This window comes from Martes martes (assembly GCF_963455335.1).
Source record: "Martes martes genome assembly, chromosome: 15".
Classification (NCBI taxonomy): domain Eukaryota; kingdom Metazoa; phylum Chordata; class Mammalia; order Carnivora; family Mustelidae; genus Martes; species Martes martes.
Window position 1 is genome coordinate 57977155 of NC_137903.1, and position 19897 is coordinate 57997051.

The following is a 19897-nucleotide window of genomic DNA, read 5'->3' on the forward strand; positions in this document are numbered from 1 at the left end:
AGAGGCTTAACCCACTGAGCCACCCAGGCGCCCCAAAGGTTTTTTTTTAATGCAAGGAAAGCATCACTAAACAGGCAACTGCTAGTGTTAAATCGTAATTAAAAATGTAGAAGCTCAGTACAGTTCATTACTGTATTCAAGAATATAATTCCCCATCATTCCTAAGTACCAGAAGTTCCACCTCAAAGCATGAAGCAAACACTAGAGGCAGAATGGAACAAAACGAAGTGATGTTCTGATTTTGGACTTGTTCCCTCTTCCATTTGAAAACAGGTGCCTGTATTTATTAGCTGGGTAATTGTCCCCAAATTAGTTCAGCTGTAGGAGCCTTGATTTCTTTGTTGTAAGAATGAGATGAGGTGACGTATGGGAGACTACTAAGGTCATCCATAAAGATAAATTAAGACCACTCTGGAAAATAGTCGCCGGGTGTAGAAGCAATCATAAAATCAAGTTCTAAATGTAAATCTAGTTGTATTTACTCTGCTTAGGACTCTGTGTGATTTCCAAATCTGAGAGTTCGTGTTTTATCAATTTTGGTAAACCATCAGTACATCCTTAAAGATAACCTCTCCTCCACTGATGTTACTCTCCTCTTCTAACTTCTGTTGGATGTACATTAATTAGGTTTTCTTCCTATTATCAACTATATCGTCAACCTCTTTTGTAATTTCTCTTTAGATTTTTGTATTGTAATCAGGGGCTTGAATTCATAATCAAAATTCACAACATCCTGGAACGACTGGGGGGCTTAATTGGTTGAGCGAGAGATTCTTGATTTCGGCTCAGGTCATGATCCCACAGGCCTGGGACTGAGCCCCTCATTGGGTTCCTTCTCAGCAGGGAGTCTGCTTTTAACTCTCCCTTTGCCCCTCCCCACTCTCACTCTCTCAAACAAATAAATCTTTAAAAAATACTCACAATATCCAGTTAAGTATTTCTTTCTTTAGCTGTGTATAATCTAATACTTAATTTGTCCATTCAGCTTATTTGTGACTACCTTTTAGTTCCAGAAGGCACACAGAGTACTATCTAAAACGTCTCTAATTTTTTTCATACAATCTTTTTCCATGTTTCTTATCCCACATTTTTAAAGTCAGAAAATGCTCATTCTTGGGCACCTGGGTGGCTCAGTTGGTTAAGCAACTGCCTTTGGCTCAGGTCATGATCCCAGAGTCCTGGGATCAAGCACCACATCGGGTTCACTACTCAGTGGGGAGCCTGCTTCTCTCTCTCCCTCTGCCTGCTGCTCCCCCTACTTGTACTCTCTCTCTCTGTCAAATAAATAAAAATCTTAAAAAAATAAAAAATGTTCATTCTTTTAAATTTTGGGGAATCTAAACGTGTTATTTGTTGTTTCTGTCGACTCTTACCCATGGTGGATTATTTTAAATTTTGAGATTTCATAATTTTTTGTAATTTTTTAATTCTGAGCCTCTGCAGTGAGGGGCTTCATTGGTGGGAGTTTTGCGTAGGCTGATTTAGGATCACTCGTTCCAGACTGCTTTTGCTTTCTCCAGGCCTCCCAGGTTGTGTTACCAGCCAGGGCCAGTTTTTTGTTTTGTTTTGTTTTGTTTTAAAGGAACTTTTTTTTTTCTTGACAGAGAGAGAGAGATCACAAGTAGGCAGAGAGGCAGGCAGAGAGAGGGGGGAAGCAGGCTCCCCATTGAGCAGAGCCCGATGTAGGGCTCGATCCCAGGACCCTGAGATCATGACCTGAGCCAAAGGCAGAGGCTTTAACCCACTGAGCCACCCAGGTGCCCCCAGGGCCAGTTTTTATATTAATTCTCAGCTGAGGAAAGCACTCATACGAACCCGAAACCTCAGGGTTAATAGACCTACAGTTACAATGTCTCAGGGAAACTGCTCTCTTCAATATAATGTCAAGGCAGAAATAGAAAAACTTCCCCCTTTCCTATCAGGCAGATTACTACCCCTACCCCCCAGTCCATCAAGGGTCCTGGCTGTATGTGGAGCTCTCAGCACCAATGCCCTACTTGGGTTCCTTGGCTCAGTCTTGACGGATTCCTTTTCTGTCCCCATGTGACAGTTAAAGCTCAAGCCCATTGGGGCACCTAGGTGACTCAGTCAGCTAAGCATCCAACTCGATTTCAGCTCAGGTCTTAATCTCAGGGTCATGAGTTCAAGCCCCACGTTCAGCTCCATGCTGTGGGTGGAGACGACTTAAAAAAAAAAAAGGAAATTCAAGACCATTAGATAGCTGTCCCCACACTATCCTCCTCAAAGAACTCTTGATAATATGTAATATTTATTGAACATTTAATGAATGGTACTGTGTTCACACTTTACACCTTATTTCACTTCACCCTCATAGAAACTTTACTATTTTTCTCCTGTTATGGAAACAAAGACATAAGTAACTGGCTCGAGTTTATATAGCAAGTAAGTAGCAGAACAGAGATCTGAACCCAGATCTATGTAAATTTGGAGTGTGCACTGTTAATTACCGTACACTGCCACTTTTTTCTTCCTAGTGCCTACGCCTAAATGCAGGACAGTCCATCAAGGACTGTCTGCTGAATGAACACATTCTCCTTCAGCATGTAAGTCTGTTTTGGGAAAGCCTGAGAATAATCAAGTATTGGCAGATTAATAAGAGCAGATAAAATGCTGAATGACACTTTCAGTCATTCTTTATACTCTAACTGCAATATAAAAATGCCTGTCTTGTTGACTACTTGTGCAAATGAATTTTTTAGTGACAGCAAGACACATGACATCATGTTCAGTAATTGTTATAATTGTCACCATCACCAACAGGACAGAACCCCTCTCTGAGAAGAACCTATAAGCTAGTGGAGAACACACATACAAGACCTGGTAGGCAGCAAGACATGACTGATGAATATTTAATAGAAAGAAGAAAGAGGAAAGAATAAAAGCTGACTGAGGCTCTGCAAAGTCAAAGGATGATAAATGTGCCCTTTTTGGTAACACCAATTCACTCCCAAAATCAGGGGTAGGAGGAAAGGCAGATGCTATTTTTTGTTAAAACAGATGTTATAGGGGTGCCTGGGTGGCTCAGTTGGTTAAGCGTCTGCCTTTGGCTCAGGTCATGATCCCAGGGTCCTAGGATCAAGCCCCATATCTGGCTCCCTGTCCAGGAAGCCTGCTTCTCCCTCTCCCACTCCCCCTGCTTGTGTTCCCTCTCTTGCTGTGTCTCTGTCAAATGAATAAATAAAATCTTTGAAAAACAACCACAGGGCGCCTGGGTGGCTCAGTGGGTTAAGGCCTGCGCCTTCGGCTCGGGTCATGATCCCAGGGTCCTGGGATTGAGTACGACATCGGCTCTCTGCTCAGCGGGGAGCCTGCTTCTCCGGCTCTCTCTGCCTGCCTCTCTGCCTACTTGTGATCTCCATCTGTCAAATAAATAAATAAAATCTTTAGGAAAAAAAATAATAAATAAATAAATAAATAAAATAAACAACAACAACAACAACAAAACAGATATTCTAGAGCAGACTTTAAAAAACCCACAAAACTAAAAAAAAAAAATCTTTAGGTTCAAATACATGACATCACAGAATGTTTGCTGTCAGGAGTCAGCGTCGTAACAGAGCAGGAGAATAAATACAGACATTTACACGGGGCTCACCCTGTGCCACGCGTACATTACCTCACATCCTCATGATGCTTCTGTCGGGCAGTCACTATTAGCACCTCCAGCTTATGGGGAACAAACCCAGGCACGGATAGGTTAAACAACTTATCCAAGGCTGAACAGCAGTGGGAATTCGGGCTCGAACCTAGGCTAAGGGGCTCAAGAGTGTGTGCGGCCTCCCAGGGCCAAGCAGATGGTGGAATCCGAGCAAGGCGCTGAGGACGAAGCCTTGGGACAAGTCAGGAGAAGGAAAGGAAATTGTGAGTCTTTATTATCTGGCCTGAGAAAAGTCCAGAGGTAGTTTGAGATACCAGGTGACATAAATTCTACATACACATCTTCAAAAACTTATTTAAATGAAATAAGCACTGTAGTTTAAAAAGTATCTAGTAGATATGGTCTTGTGTTGGCTTATTTATTGCTTTGGGATTTTCCATGAGTTATTTCATGCATGAAGATTATTCCCCGAGTGGAATTCAAGGGTCTGAAGCAAGAGAATGTGTTACTTCTTGTGCCCTCCACAGAGACTGAGGCACCCCACAGGTGATTATAAACCCTTGCTCAGCTGGACCAAAATACTAATGTCTCTCTTTTACTACCTCTTACCTAAGGAAAAAAATGCTCACATCACTTAAGATGATGTTTAGAATCTATTTAACAACAAAAAAACCCAGAAATATTATCTGGTAGGAAACAGACATGGAGGAGAAACTCCAAACAGAGAGTATTTTTGTCTCTGAAGGATGAAATATGATAAGAACAAGTCAGCAAATTCCAAAAAAGGAGCATGAATTAGTAAAAACAACAGCAACAAAAGGCAACAAAATTAAATGGGCCTACTGTACTTTCTGACCTAGAAAAGTTGTGAGCCTGTAATTATAAACCCTTGCTGCTCGTGTTATGCAAATTAAAGAAGAAAGGTTAAATATTCAAAGAAAATACAGAAGAACTGTTAATTTTTTTCCAAAGATAGAAATGAGACAGATGGAACCAGACCAACATCAAATTTAAAGCTTGTCCGTTTTTTTCCTCTTCAACTACAATTTTACTAGAAAGGTTCACCTTCTCACATTCTTGACTGGCTTTCTCCATGAGAGAAAAAACATAAAGAGCATTCCATGCCCACTTAAAAGGCAAAATGAGGTAGCTCAGTCATTGGGCATCTGCCTTCATCTCAGGTAATGGTCCCAGGGTCCTGGGATTGAGACCCGCCTCGGGCTCCCTGCTTGGCAGGAAGCCCGCTTCTCCCTCTCCCACTCCCCCTGCTTGTGTTCCCTCTCTCACTGTCTCTTTCTGTCAGATAAATGAAAAAAAAAAAAAAAAAAAAAAACTTAAATAGATAAATAAATGGCAAAATGAAAATCTTTGAAACAAATGGAATAAAACTGGTTCCAAGAAGAATCATGACTGGCCATACTGAAATTAAGACAACATTTTATTAATAGGACTGTCCTGAAATTTTAAAGGTAAAAGACCATAAAATAATACAAGTAACCTCAAAGATCCAAGTCAAAGTGGAGATGTGCATATGAGGATTTGCATAATGAGGATAAAGTAGTGGATGGAGGGGCACCTGGGTGGCTCAGTGGGTTAAGCGTCTGCCTTCCACTCAGGTCATGATCTCAGGGTCCTGGGATCAAGGCCCACATCGGGATCTCTGCTCAGCAGGGAGCCTGCTTCCCCCTCCTTCTCTGCCTGCCTCTCTGCCTACTTGTGATCTCTCTCTGTCAAATAAATAAATAAATCTTTTTTAAAAAGTGGATGGAGTACAGGATATCACCGAGACTACTGAGTTTGGAAGTAACCTGACCCCACAGTTAGTTCAAAAATGACCTGAAGAAGGGTCAGAGGGTCTACAAAAAGAATTAGCAGAAGGAGATAAAAGCAGGAGACAGAAAGAAGAAATGTGGTGGGAGAAAAACTACAAAGTCATAAGAACATTGTGGCAGGATTTCCTTGTGCTACTTAAGTCTTTATTTCATATGAATTGCCAATTTTGAAAAGGTTTTAACCACAAAAACATTTGCACCTTAATTATTTCCTTAGGATATGCTTTTTTCTTTACTGAAAGGACAATGTCCACTTTAGCAACCTTCAGAGAAAGCATTAACTTGGCAGTGTCCCATCAAAAAAGAGAGGGCAGGCTATTTTCTAAAAAGGTAAAAACCAAAATCAATCTTTTAAGCTTTTTAAAGCGAAAAAGTTACTTTACTTGTTTCTTGTTGGAACAAGACTTCCAAGGGCACCTGGGTGGCTAAGTGGGTTGGGCCTCTGCCTTTGGCTCAGGTGATGATCTCAGGGTCCTGGGATCAAGCCCCGTATCGGGCTCTCTGCTTGGCAGAGAGCCTGCTTCCCCCCACCCCTGCCTACTTGTGATCTCTCTCTCTATCAGATAAATAAGTAAAATCTTAAAAAAAAAAAAAACAAGACTTCCAAATGTTTCCATGCTGGTGCTCCTTTGAACTCTGAAGACCATGTTTTCATGGCTTCCTAAAGGCAAAGTTAACGTCTTTTATGAACATACTTTACTGAGTGCCTACGAAGTACATACCGCCAGACAGAAGGGGAAAAGGGAACTGGATAAAAAAGGGTTAAAAAGAAAACCACAGGCCCAAAATGGCTTCACTTAGGCCAAGTTGCAAAACTGGGGCTTCATAACCTCACCTGCCTGCAGTTCCAACCTTCCCTAGAAATGCAGTCTTAACTGGTCGTCAGGAATGTTCTGGTCAGTGCTAAGAAGGCAATCTATCTCCCAAAGGAATTTGAGGTAATCCACTAATAAGATCCTTACGTTTAAAAAAAAAAAAAAAAACTTATGTCCCCCGAAAAGGTGACCTCATCTGAAATAATCCTTTCTTCTGTGTATGACCTCCTTGTCCTGCTTTTTAAAGCCTTTCCCATCTGCGGAGCTTCCCTGGACTTGCTAGGTGCGGTGGTGCCTGATTCATGAGTCAGGTTATAAAGCCGATTAGATTTTCAAATTTACTAGATTGAATTTTTTTAATCAAAGAATTAAGAAGTGTAATCTCCAGGACTACTCATTCTATTTGAGGAGACAGAGCACATGTACATGGAACAGACAGTAAAAGACAAGCTGTTAGTAGCGACTGAGAGTCGGAGAAAAGAAGAAAGTGATAAAGCAGAAATAACGTGGGGTTGCAAGTAGTAAAATCTGCATTCTAATCCAAGCCCTGTTCACAGCTTGTTTGAAAAGCTCGGGCAAGACATCTCTCTGAGTCTTAATTTGCTCAGCAATAAAAACATGGGCCCTTTCAACTGTAACTATTTATGCCATATTTTTCTTGAATGGTTTCACTTAAAAAAGATAATAATAATTATGATGGTCCTTAAGCACTGACATAACATCTTATTTTTACTTATAATCCCAAATATGTAAAAACAGAATGTTTATGTGCTTATAACTCCAATATGACTATTAAACCAAAACAAATTTAAAAATTAATTTTAAAAACAATAAAATTAAAATAGCATCAATTTAATATGATGTTCACTGCTCTGTAAAAATTCGATTTCTGATCACAACTTGAAAATGGTATTAACTGTGATGACCTTGAATAAGCTCATATTATTTTCTTGTAGCTCATCAAAATGAACATTCTCATAAGTTCACTTTATTCCTTTTTGCACTTCTCTGTATTTTATACATCTTATGTGATAAACATGCATTTTTTCCCAATTGAGTTTTTAAAAATCATAGCTTTATTGAGATATAACTCACATTCCTGTACAATTTACACATTTAAAATGTACAATTCAACTATTTTTGGTATATTCACAAAGCTGTTCAACTCTGTCACAAGAAATTTTAGAATATTTCCTCATCACTCCAGAAAAGATCTCCCCACTCTCTCATACACATACACCTAATAAGAGTCACTTTACAGGGGCGCCTGGGTGGCTCAGTGGGTTAAAGCCTCTGTCTTCAGCTCAGGTCATGATCCCAGGGTCCTGGGATCGAGCCCTGCATGGATCGGGCTCTCCGCTCGGCAGGGAGCCTGCTTCCCTTCCTCTCTCTCTCTGCCTGCCTCTCTGCCTACTTGTGATCTCTGTCTGTCAAGTGAATAAATAATAAAAAATCTTTAAAAAAAAAAAAAAGGGTTACTTTACATTCTCTCAGCTCCCTCTCCCCACAACCCCAGGCACGCACTGAACCACAAATGTACTTTGTCTCCATGGATTTGCCTATCCTAAATATTTCATATAAACGGAATCATACAGTATGTGGTTTGGGCCTGGCTTATTTTGTTTGGCATAATGTTTTCAAGATATATCCATGTGGCAACATATTATCAATACCTCATTTCTTTTATTGCCAAAACATATTCCATTTTATCAACATAGCACATTTTATCCACTCCTCAGCTGACGGACATTTGAGTTGTTTCTACTTTTTGGCTATTGTGAATAATACTGATACAGTCATTCCTATACAAGACTTTTTCTTTCTTGAACACCTGTTTTCAATTCTTTTCAGTATATACCTAGAAGTGGAACTGCTGGGTCATATGCTAAGTTGATGTTTAAGTTACTGAGAAACCACATTTTTCACGGTTGTCACATCATTTTATATTCCTACAATCAACGTGTAAGGGTTCCAATTTCTTCATCTCAAGTACAAAGAGTTATCTCATTGTGGTTTTTATTTGCATTTCCCTGATGGCTAGTGAGCATCTTTTCATGTGTTTACTGGCCACATGCATATTTTTTTTGGACAAAGGTCTATTCAGATACTTTGCCCATTTTTAAACTGGATTACTTGTCTTTTCATGGAATTTTAAGTTGTATTATTTTTATTATTATTTATTTGACAGAGATCACAAGTAGGCAGAGAGGCAGACAGAGAGAGAGAGGAAAACAGGCTCCCCCCTGAGCAGAGAGCCCGATGCGGGGCTCGATCCCAGGACCCTGAGATCGTGACCTGAGCCGAAGGCAGCAGCTTAACCCACTGAGCCACCCAGGTGCCCTACTCAGAAAACACATGTAGGGGTGCCTGACTGGCTCAGTCGGTACAGCATGTAACTCTTGACCTTGGAGTTGTAAATTCAAGCCCTATGTTGGGTGTAGAGATTACTTAAAAATAAAATCTCTTAGGGTGCGTGGGTGGCTCAGTGGGTTGAAGCCTCTGCCTTCGGCTCAGGTCATGACCCCAGGGTCCTGGGATAGAGCCCCGCATTGGGCTCTCTGATCAGCGGGGAGCCTGCTTCCCCCTCTTACTCTGCCCGCCTCTCTGCCTACTTGTGATCTCTGCCTGTCAAATAAATAAATAATAAAATCTCTTAGGGTGCCTGGGTGGCTCAGTTGGTTAAGCAACTGCCTTCAGCTCGGGTCATGATCCTGGGGGTCCCAGGATCGAGTCCCGCATCAGGCTCCAGTCCTGCACTGGGCTCCCTGCTGAGCAGGAAGTCTGCTTCTCCCTCTGACTTTCGCCCTCTTGTGCTCTCTCCCTCTCATTCTCTCCCTCTCAAATAAATAAATAACATATTTTAAAAAAATCTTTCAAAGAAAGAAAACTTTAAAAAGCCTTGAACATATGCTAATTTCTTTTCTTTTTAATCACTAGGAACGTGACAGAGTTAATACAAAAAATGAGAGTTGTGTTAGTAAAGAAACCATCCCCATTCCTGATAGACTCCTTTACTCACCTCTGGGGAGGTATACTGATTTATGTGTTTGGTAAATTTGGTAATTACTAAACTTGGTGGGCTCAGTCACCTTCTTTCTTCCTCAAGTGAGCCTGCCGGCAGAGAACACTCTGCTGTGCTCTTTTGTTTTAGCCGGGCAGGCCCCTGGACAGGAAAAGACATGGAGGAGATTAAGAATGAATCAAAATATTAGATAGATGGACAAGAAGGACAGGTGGGATGGGACAGGCACTTCAATACAGATACAAAGGGGGCACCTGGGTGGCTCAGTGGGTTAAAGCCTCTGCCTTCGGCTCAGGTCGTGATCCCAGGGTCCTGGGATCAAGCCCCACATCAGGCACTCTGCTTGGCGGGGAGCCTGCTTCCCCCTCTCTCTGCCTGCCTCTCTCCCTACTTGTGGTCTCTGTCTGTCAAATAAATAAATAAAATCTTAAAAAAAAAAAAATACAGGTACAAAGACCAGGAGTTCTTAGAGGAAATGGACTGGCTGGCTGGGGAAAGCAAGAGGAGTAGCAGGAGGCCTCCTGAACTCATTACTGCCTGTATTTTAGCTCAAATCCCAACTCCCAAGCCTTGTTACCAGTCTCTCAGCAACCCATCTCTCTTTATTCCACACTAGTCTTTTATAAAATGTCTTCCCTGACTACAATGGGCAACTTATTTACCTCTAAAATGTACATGGATTTTTTAAAAAGATTTTTATTTATTTATTTATTTGACAGACAGAGATCACAAGTAGGCAGAGAGGCAGGCAGAGAGTGAGAGGGAAGCAGGCTCCCCGCTGAGCAGAGAGCCCGATGAGGGGCTCGATCCCAGGACCCCGGGATCATGACCCGAGCCGAAGGCAGAGGCTTTAACCCACTGAGCCATCCAGGTGCCCTAAAATGTACATGGATTTTTAAAAACAAGATATGAAGTATTGGTAAGAGGTCAATGAAATACACATGGAAACAGGCCCCTCATTCTGAATGTAAATTGGCACAATGTATCAGAAAACAACTTCACAATATGTAGCAAGAATATCAAAACAGTTAAGACCTAGTAGTTTTATTTCTGAAGATCGATGGGAAAGAAATACTCTGAATATCAACAAAAAAAGAAGGGGGGAGGGATCTTCTACGCACAAAGTTGGACATGGAGGCTTCCTTTTAAAGGCTTATTTTGTTCCAGGAACTGCTCTGCATAATTCCATACACATTACTTCAGTTAATCTTTGTAACGCCAACGAAGTATCATTTCCCCCATCTGCACATGCAAGAACTAAGGGGAAAAGTGGTTCGATGGTTTGTGCAAGGTCTCTGTGGCGGTCAGTGACAAACGGGAAACAACCTAAATGTTCAATGACAGAGGAACAACTCCGTCAGCAGCTTATACTCCAAGTGTTACAAAGTCACAAAATATGTACATTATGAATCTATGATACAATGAGTGAAGTAGAATCTGAAACACACTGTGTTCACACACTGCATAGACTGAAAGTAAATACACAAAACTGTTACCAGTTCCTTTTCTTGGTCAATGGGAGTACAAGTGATTTTTTTTCTTTTTGGCACTTTTCTATATTTTGCATATTTAAAGATATATTTTTTAAGATTTTTTTTTTCTACTTGACAGACAAGAGAGAGAGAGATCACAAGTAGGCAAAGCAGCAGGCAGAGAGGGGGCAGGAAGCAGTCTCCCTGCTGAGCAGAGAGCCTGACATGAGGCTCTATCCTAGGACCCTGAGATCATGACCTGAGCTGAAGGCAGAGGCTTAACCCACTGAGCCACCCAGGCGCCCTAAAGATATATTTTTATACTCAAAAAAATTTTTTTTAAAGTTGAATCATGAGGTGCCTGAGTGGCTCAGTCGGTTAAGTATCTGACTCTTGGTTTCAGCTCAGGTCATGATCTCAGGGTTCTCAGATCAAGTCCCGCATAGGCTCCGCAGTCACTGGAGAGTCTGTTTGAGATCCTCTCACTCCCTCTCTGCCCCTCTCCCTGGCTCTACCTCATGTGGGTTCTCTCTCTCTCTCTCTCTAAAATAAATAAAATCTTGGGATGCCTGGGTGGCTCAATGGGTTAAGCCTCTGTCTTCAGCCCAGGTCATGATCCCAGGGTCCTGGGATTGAGCCCCGCACCGGGCTCTCTGCTCAGCAGGGAGCCTGCTTCCCCCTCTCCCTGACTCTCTGCCTACTTGTGATCTCTCTCTCTCTCTCTCTCTGTGTCAAGTAAATTTTTTTTAAAAGATTATTTCTTTTCTCTTTGTTCCATACCAGTTCCCCCCCCTTTTTTTAAAGATTTTATTTATTTATTTGACAGAGAGAGAGATCACAAGTAGGCAGAGAGGCAGGCAGAGAGAGAGGGGGAAGCAGGCTCTCCGCTGAGCAGAGAGCCCGATGTGGGGCTTGATCCCAGGACCCTGGGATCATGACCTGGGCTGAAGACAGAGGCCTTAACCCACCCAGCCACCCAGGCACCCCTGTTCACCTCTTTAAAAAGAAAATAATACAATAAATACAAGGTTATCACAAAAGTTTAGCAAATTTAAAACAAAACACACCATTTACTAAGTGCTTTCTGTATGCTACACCCGGTGGAAGGTAATCACTTTGACACACGTTATCTCATATAATATATTGAGGGTTTTCTTCCTTTTGGGATGTGTGTTTATTCACCATTTCAGAAGACAGCCATTGCTTTTTTTGTTCTATTTTAGAACCATCAAAGAGTTGCCTGAAATATCTGCCAATAAACTAGAGAAACAGGAGTTCCTACAAAGCCATTTTTCAAGGGCACAAAGTATAGACCTCTACTGAGGAACGTTACAGATCTTAGAAATGAATTCATCTCAACTGTTACAGAATCCATCCCTGTATGTTCACTAAATCCTAAGTCAAAAAGGTGGCATTTGAAATTCTGATAAAATAAAAAAAATAAAATTCTACACAATATTTACTGAATTTTTATAAATTATACTAAACAACAAAGTTTTTAATGTATTTTTCTTTCCCTGTCTAGAAAATTAAAACAAATCTGTATACAGCTGTTCATGACATTGAGAAATAAAATTATGTAAATATACTTATGATGTGTATTTTTCATCAAATATTTAGGTGAAAACTGATTTCCACTGCTTTTCTCATAGTACTTAGTACAATGGTTCACCTATGGGCTCAAACATTAGCCATTAAACTGACAGGACCTAATGCTAGGTTTGGATTTATTCACAAGACACCATATTTCAAAATTATTCACCAAAATGTATATGAATGTTGTAATGTGTACATACACTTGTATAGTGTAATGTGTAGGTTCATATGGATTATCAGTAACATTAAGTAATGAACTCAACTAGGATAAAGAACATAATCCATAGAGCATCAAACACAATTTTTATTTTATTTTATTTTCATTTATTTGACAGACAGAGAGCACCAGTAGGCAGAGAGGCTGGCAGAGGTGGGGGGCGGGGGGAAGCAGGCTCCCCGCCGAAGCAGAGAGCCCAATGCGGAACTCGATCCTAGGACCCCAGGATCACGACCTGAGCCAAAGGCAGCAGCTTAACCCACTGAGCCACCCAGGAGCCCCATCCAACACAATTTTAACACTATTTTTAAATCACAAAACCTAAGCCAGGAGTTCTCTAGCTTAGTTTCTATTCTTCTTTTGAACAAGAAGTAAAAACTCATTAATTCTGTCATTTCCAAAGTTACTAGGAAAATTTCAAAATGAGTTTAGGCCGACATATTACTCTTAATTAAGGCTCTCACTGTCTCACATAGCCCTTTCTTTCTTTTAAAGATTTTATTTATTTATTTGACAGACTGCGATCAGAAGCAGGCAGAGAGGCAGGCGGGGGCGGGGAGGGAGGGAGGCTCCCCATTGAGCAGAGAGCCCAATGTGGGGCTCAATCCCAGGACTCTGGGATCATGACCTGAGCTGAAGGCAGAGGCTTTAACCCACTGAGCTACCCAGGTGCCCCTAGTTGTACAGTTTTATTACCTGCAAAAAAGAAAAGTAGCAAGAAAAGCAATGTATGCATAAAAGTAAAATGTAAGTGGTATGCTCTGAAATACTCAGAAACAACAGCATTCTGTATCTTATCATAAAGTTCACATATTTTAAGGAAATTATTTCAAAGTCTCTAGTATAAAAGATGCTTTAAAATGTTAGTTTGCCTTCGTTCTAATTCGAAAACCACAACCACTGAATGCACTGAGTTCTCTAGGTGCATTTAACAGAAGAAAAAAAAACCAGTAATCATTCAGCTAGGTAGTAGTCTTCCAGGAAAAACAGGCTAAGTATTCTTATAAGAGAATTTAACAGATACAACAATTAGGAAATATTGCTAATTCCTAAAGTCGCCTAAAGTACTGTCATTTAAAATGTCAAAAGACCAAATGTCAATAAAGGTGACAGTATTTGTCGCTTACTACTTCAGCATTCTTCCTACAGTCAAACGGAAAAATAAACTTAATTTGTCAGTATTTTGACAGACACATTACTATCTTCCTTTCCACATGGCTAATGATGATGAAAAACAGGAAGTTCTGAGAGAGGGCAGGGAGGAGCAGGGTGTTGCTACGAAGTTTCTGTCTCCAAATACCTTAGAGAGCAGAATCTCACAACAGGGATGGAACCATTTAAGAAATCTCAAGCTATTATAAGATTCAGAACAGTTTTACATGTCGTATTTTTTTTAGATTGTTCAGACACGATTTTCCTTTCTCTTTTATTGAGGTGCAACCGACTAGTGATGTACGTCTTTAAAAATATTAAAATAAATTATTTCAAATGCGTGAAAAACAAAAGTATTCCCTGGTTAAAAGAAAATATAATTTCCCCCAAGGGAATGATTCCTAAATACACAAAAAAGACTATATTTGTGTGAATCTTCAGGGCCTCAGAGAGAATGTTCCATAACAGTAGCAAGACACAGACACAGTGAGTATGTGAGTAGAATTTCTCACTAAAAATAAAATCCATGGAGAGGCCACTTCAATCATTTAAGACCTTCTTTAAAGACTGAGAACTGCCAAACTCTCAATTACTCTTCCTCAATTTAAAAAAAAAAAAATTGCCAAGACTAATTTGTAGGAACAAAATATATTATCTTTCTTATTCAATTAAAATGGTGTCAATGGACAGTCATCTAGATTTAAATACAAATGAAAACACCACATTCTTCTACTATAATGTGTATGTATGTCTCACCAAACAAGTACCATCCAATCACTTCTCCTTCCCCAAGTCCATCTCTGATCCTTTAATATATGTCATATTTACAATGACCAGACTTTACAAAGGAATTTTGTTTACTGACCACATAATTTAAGATTTCTTTACGCCATAAAGGCCGGGGAGGGAGCATTTCTCTTAGATTATATTAAGTATTACATCTTCCAGGTGAATTTTGCCACTGGAATTTTAATATTCAATGTAGATGTAAACAGTGCAAATAAAGTTGTATTTAGGGAAGTTTAACAGGATATACAAGTCTAGGGGCGCCTGGGTGGCTCAGTCGGTTAAGCACGTGACTTCTGAGTTCAGTTCAGGTCATGATCTCAAGGTCCTGAAATGGTGTCCCATGTCTGGCTCCAAGCTGGCCATGGCACCTGCTTAGGATTCTCTTACCCTCTGGCCCTCCCCTTGCTCTTGCTCTCTCTAAAAAAAATTTTTTTTAAAATTAAAAAAAAAAAAGAATATACAAGTCGAGATAGGAATAATGATGGGTCCCATTGATCTTACTGAAGTCAGTTAGCTGCAGGATTAGTTTTCCAACAGAGTTACCTTTCAGTTTTAACAATGGTGAACAAGAGACGGTTCCATGTGAATCATCCCATTGCAAAAACAACTTAAAGCACATACCTACCAGCATGTCAGTAGTTTTCTATTAAAAGTGCAATATATTTCCCTCAGGTCATGATCCCCCTATCCTGGAACTGAGCCCTGCCTTGGGCTCCCTGCTGAGTGGGGAGTCCACTCCTCCTCCCTTCTCTCCCCAGTTCTCTCTCTCTCGAATATATTAAATCTTTTTTTTGTTTTTAAATAATGCCATATTTCCTTTTAAATTTATCTAAACCACCACACACGCGTTGTTTGCTAGTAATCAGGCTCCCAGCGTTTTAGAGCCAAAAAGTAGACCCTTTCTTTCTGAATTTTGCTGATAAGATTTTCTCTTTCCTTTGACAAGCAATGCCATCATAGAGAGGAGCACTTTTACAAAACTCTAAGCCACATCTGAAACTGATTCAGAAAGTAAGTCTACAAAAGCAGGAACTCTACCTGTTCACAGTAAAGGTCAATCTTCCTGTAGGTTTTCAAGTTCTCCCTCCTTCATAGCCATAAGTAAAGGAAACAGAGACTCACACAGGCCTTGACACATTGTTGACATGCAGACCTCAATAACTGTAACAATGACAGCCCAGGAAATGACTGAGCATTCTAATCATCTTACAACTCTCAGGAAACATGCACCTGTTCATCCTCCTCCGTGTGAATACAGTCAACACTAAGAGGAAGAGACTTCTTGGAACCTTCTTCCTGCCATACAAACTTCTCAGTTTGAATATCACAGCACCTTAGGAAATAGAGTTTTAAACTTACCCCCCTAGATTTACTCCAGACTCTCAGAGTAAGAAGACATCTTAAAAATTACACAGTTGGGGCACCTGGGTGGCTCAGTGGGTTAAGCCTCTGCCTTCGGCTCAAGTCATGGTCTCAGGGTCCTGGGATCAAGCCCCACATTGGGCTCTATGCTCGGCAAGGAGCCTGCTTACCCCTTTCTCTCGGCCTGCCACTCTGCCTACTTGGGATCTCTTTCTGTCAAATAAATAAATAAAATCTTTTTTAAAGGGGCACCTGGGTGGCTCAGTGGGTTAAGCCTCTGCCTTCGGCTCAGGTCATGATCCCAGGATCCTGGGATTGAGCCCCGCATTGGGTTCTCTGCTCGGCGGGGAGCCTGCTTTCCCCTCTCCCTCTCTGCCTGCCTCTCTGCCTACTTGTGATCTCTGTCAAATAAATAAATAAAATCTGTAAAAAAAAACTTTATAAAAAAATCACAGTTATCCTATAGCTATGTGCTGCCCAGTAAGGTCCTAGCCATTTGCTGTGTACATGTAGTTACTGAGCACTTGAAATGTGGCTGGTCTGAATTCAAATGTACTCTAAGTATAAAAACGAGATTTTGTAGATAAAGCATGAGAGAATGCAAAATATCTCATTATTACCAAATCGATCACATCTAAAACTGCATGGGTTAAATAAAATATATTATTAATTTCACTTTTTTTAAAAGATTTATTTATTTGACAGACAGAGTTCACAAGCAGGCAGAGAGACAGTAAGGGAAGCAGGCTCCCTGCCAAGCAAAGAGCCTGATGCGGCCCTCGATCCCAGGACCCTGGGATCATGACCTGAGCCGAAGGCAGAGGCTTTAACCCACTGAGCCACCCAGGCACCCCTTAATTTCACTTTTTAATTTGTTATTTTTTATTTAGGAAACTTTACATTGCTCATATGACTTGCATTACAGTTGGACTGTTACAGACCTACAGTCTCTATAGCAATGCTTATAGACTCACACCTTTAATTCTGATAGCAAACATGAGCTATCACTTGACATTTCCCAATCACGACTGCCATTTAAAAGCCAAAAGAAGGGGCGCCTGAGTGGCTCAGTTGGTTAAGCAACTGCCTTTGGCTCAGGTCATGATCCTGGAGTCCCGGGATCGAGTCCCGCATCAGGTGCCCAGCCCCACGGGGAGTCTGCTTCTCCCTCTGACCCTCTCCTCACTCATGCTCTTTCTCACTGTCTCTCTCTCAAATAAATAAAATCTTTAAATAAATAAAAGCCAAAAGAAGGGTGCCTGGGTTGCTTGTCAGCTGGGTTCCAAATTTTGTTTTTGGTTCAGGTCATAATCTTGGAGTTGTGTGGGTAGAGACCCATGTGGGGCTCCCTGCTCAGCAGGGAGCCCACTTCTTTTCCTGTCTCTCTCCCTGCGCTCTACCCACCATGCGCCCTCTAAAATAAATGATCTTTAAATAAATAATAAAAATAAAAGCCAAAAGAAAAAGAAGCATTTTCTTTTCTGGATCCATTGAGATTATAATAAAAATAACCTAAGAACAATGTAAAAATAGAATCACTTTGCCCTAACACCATTTTAAAGAAAGATTACTTGACTTCAAAAAGGCAAAAATAGCACAGGATGCAGAAATTACACCTCTTAAGAAAATAAGGTGGGAAATACACAAACCAAGTGTTTCTAATAAAGTAGATCAGAATGTTGATCACTTCCTTATAGCGCAATAACATTTCTTTCATTTCCAGTACCTAGGGCCCCAGAAAGCGATGTAAGATCTTGTCTTTATTATTCAAGCACCCTCAACCACAACCAACCACTAACATTATAAAAAGAAAATACAACTTAATTCTCTTGTCCAAAACTAAGGGAGAAAAAAAGGAGAAGAAGAAGAAGAAAGAAAGGAAAGAAAGAAAAAAAACACAGCTCAAGAGCAAAATAAGAAACATTAATTTCTCTAGGGCTAGATGGGCTACCTTTAGTCCACAAACTATATGGAATAAGAAAACATATTTAAACCTTTTTTTTTTTAAGATTTTATTTACCCATTTGAGAGAGAATGAGTGAGAAAGAGCATGAGAGAGGAGAAGGTCAGAGGGAGAAGTAGACTCCCCAAGGAGCTGGGAACCCGATGCGGGAATCCATCCTGGAAGTCCGGGATCACGACCCGAGCGGAAGGCAGTCGCCCAACCAACTGAGCCACCCAGGCGCCCCGAAAACATATTTAAAAATAAATACCTTGCACCGTAATTTTTTAGAAGAGTATTTTAAACGTGAGAAACAACACATTTCTAGAAGCAAACCCTTTATTCTTCTAGCATAAGACATATTTCTTCTTTATTTGTATTAAAAGTACTCAGGCCTCCCGGGCTTTGGAGGAAAAAAAAATTACTGTATTTCTGAATCTATGAAAATATTTTTTAAAAGAGCAGAGGAGAGAGCTCTTTAAAGAATGGAGGGGGTGGGGCGACTGGGTGGCTCAGTGGGTTAAGCCTCTGCCTTCCGCTCAGGGTCTTGGGATCTCAGGGTCCTCAGATGAGCCCCGCATCCGCTCTCTGCTCAGCAGGGAGCCTGCTTCCTCCTCTCTCTCTGCCTGCCTCTCTGTCTGCTTGTGATCTCTGTCAAATAAATAAATAAAATCTTAAAAAAAGAAAGAAAGAAAGGAGAGGAAAAGCTTTCTCAGGTGTCCAGAGGATCCAAGAGTCAGTTCTAGAAAACTGTCAATGGGGAAACCGTATAAAAAAAGAATTTGAGGAAATTTAGACCGAGGAGTCCCCAAGGCTTCCACAACAGTTGCTGAAATACTTTCTAAGGTGTTCTAGCAAATTTATAATCCCCAAAAGGCCACACATATTTGCCTGTCAATTTCTTTATCCATTTTGAGATTCATCAGCTGAGTCTAATCTTCAGACTTCAATTTGCCAGGTGATACATTCCTTAGAAACCTTTTCCTCGTGCATATAAATACCAAGCTCAATTACGCTCCCAGTCGAGTAAGCAGAAAGGATTGCACATATTTTAATGGGGGTGTTGATTGGCTGCAGTTTCCTGCCCCGGTGTAAAGAGTAATGGGTAAATCTCTTTCTGAGTATAATCCTTAAACCCCGGAATCACTCTCAACGAATCGAGTCTCCTAACCTTGCCCAATCGGTAAAAAGATTGCCAAAATTTCCATTAGAGCGTCCTATTTTTAGAGGCTTTGGAATGGGTCTTCAAAACTGCATGCCACAGTACGCCTGTGAGTAAGTTTACACACGGATCAAAATAAGCATCCTGAGGTCGCAACCCTTCCAAGCTTACGAAGGGATTTAAAGCTTTTAAACCTTGGTTTTTAAAAGCCTTAACTTTAAATCTGTTCAACCCGCAAATTAAAAATAAAGATTAGGGTAGATCCCGGCCCCGAGGGAGGTACGGATGGGAGACCCCGGGCGGTTCTCGGCGGTGGCGGAGGGGACAGGTATGAAGGCAACCAAGGACGGTCCCGAGGCGGGGAGCCGGGGCAGCGGCGGGGGGCGAGCGCCGCGCAGACAGCGGGCTGCAGCAACCGGAGGCGCGCGGGCAAGCGCGGAGGGCACCGGGCAGCCCCGCACCCGGAGCGCAGCCGCTGCGCGGGGCGCCGGGGGAGGAGCGACGGGGTCCCGGGGGGTTTCCCGCCGCGGCCGCCAGCCGGCCGGCGCCCCGCATCCCGCTCTTCCTCTCCTCACCTGGGAGTCGGAGGCGAACGCAGGGCTACGGCTGGACGCCGGGTCTGTTTCCAGCCCCGCTCGCTGACATGGCGGCCGAAGAGCTGTCACAGAGCCTGCTCGGGTCTCCCGCCGCTCGGGTGGAGGAGACACCTCTTGCCTTCCCGCCCCGCCTCCCTCTGCGCACCCTTCCCCGCTGGCCGGCTGGCGGCGGGCAGCCCGCGACCGCGGAGCATAGAGCTCGAGCGGCTAGAGAGGAAGCGTAGGGGGACGGACAACCATAGAGTACCAGCCCAGACACAACCCGGATGGTCCGTCTCTCTCTTCGTCCGTCCACTCACAGTCCCCGGGAGGCTCACCGGG

General features: G+C 41.8%; 1 protein-coding gene across 1 annotated transcript in view; it reads right to left on the minus strand.

Annotated features, from left to right (window-relative positions):
• The window catches only part of CNST (consortin, connexin sorting protein), a 111439-nt gene extending 91548 nt beyond the window's left edge, over positions 1 to 19891 (minus strand). Inside the window, exon 1 of the mRNA XM_080825132.1 lies at positions 19556 to 19891. The gene's annotated coding sequence lies outside the window, so the exon portion shown is untranslated. The remainder of the gene's footprint in view (positions 1 to 19555) is intronic.
• Between the last annotated feature and the right edge of the window lie 6 nt (positions 19892 to 19897).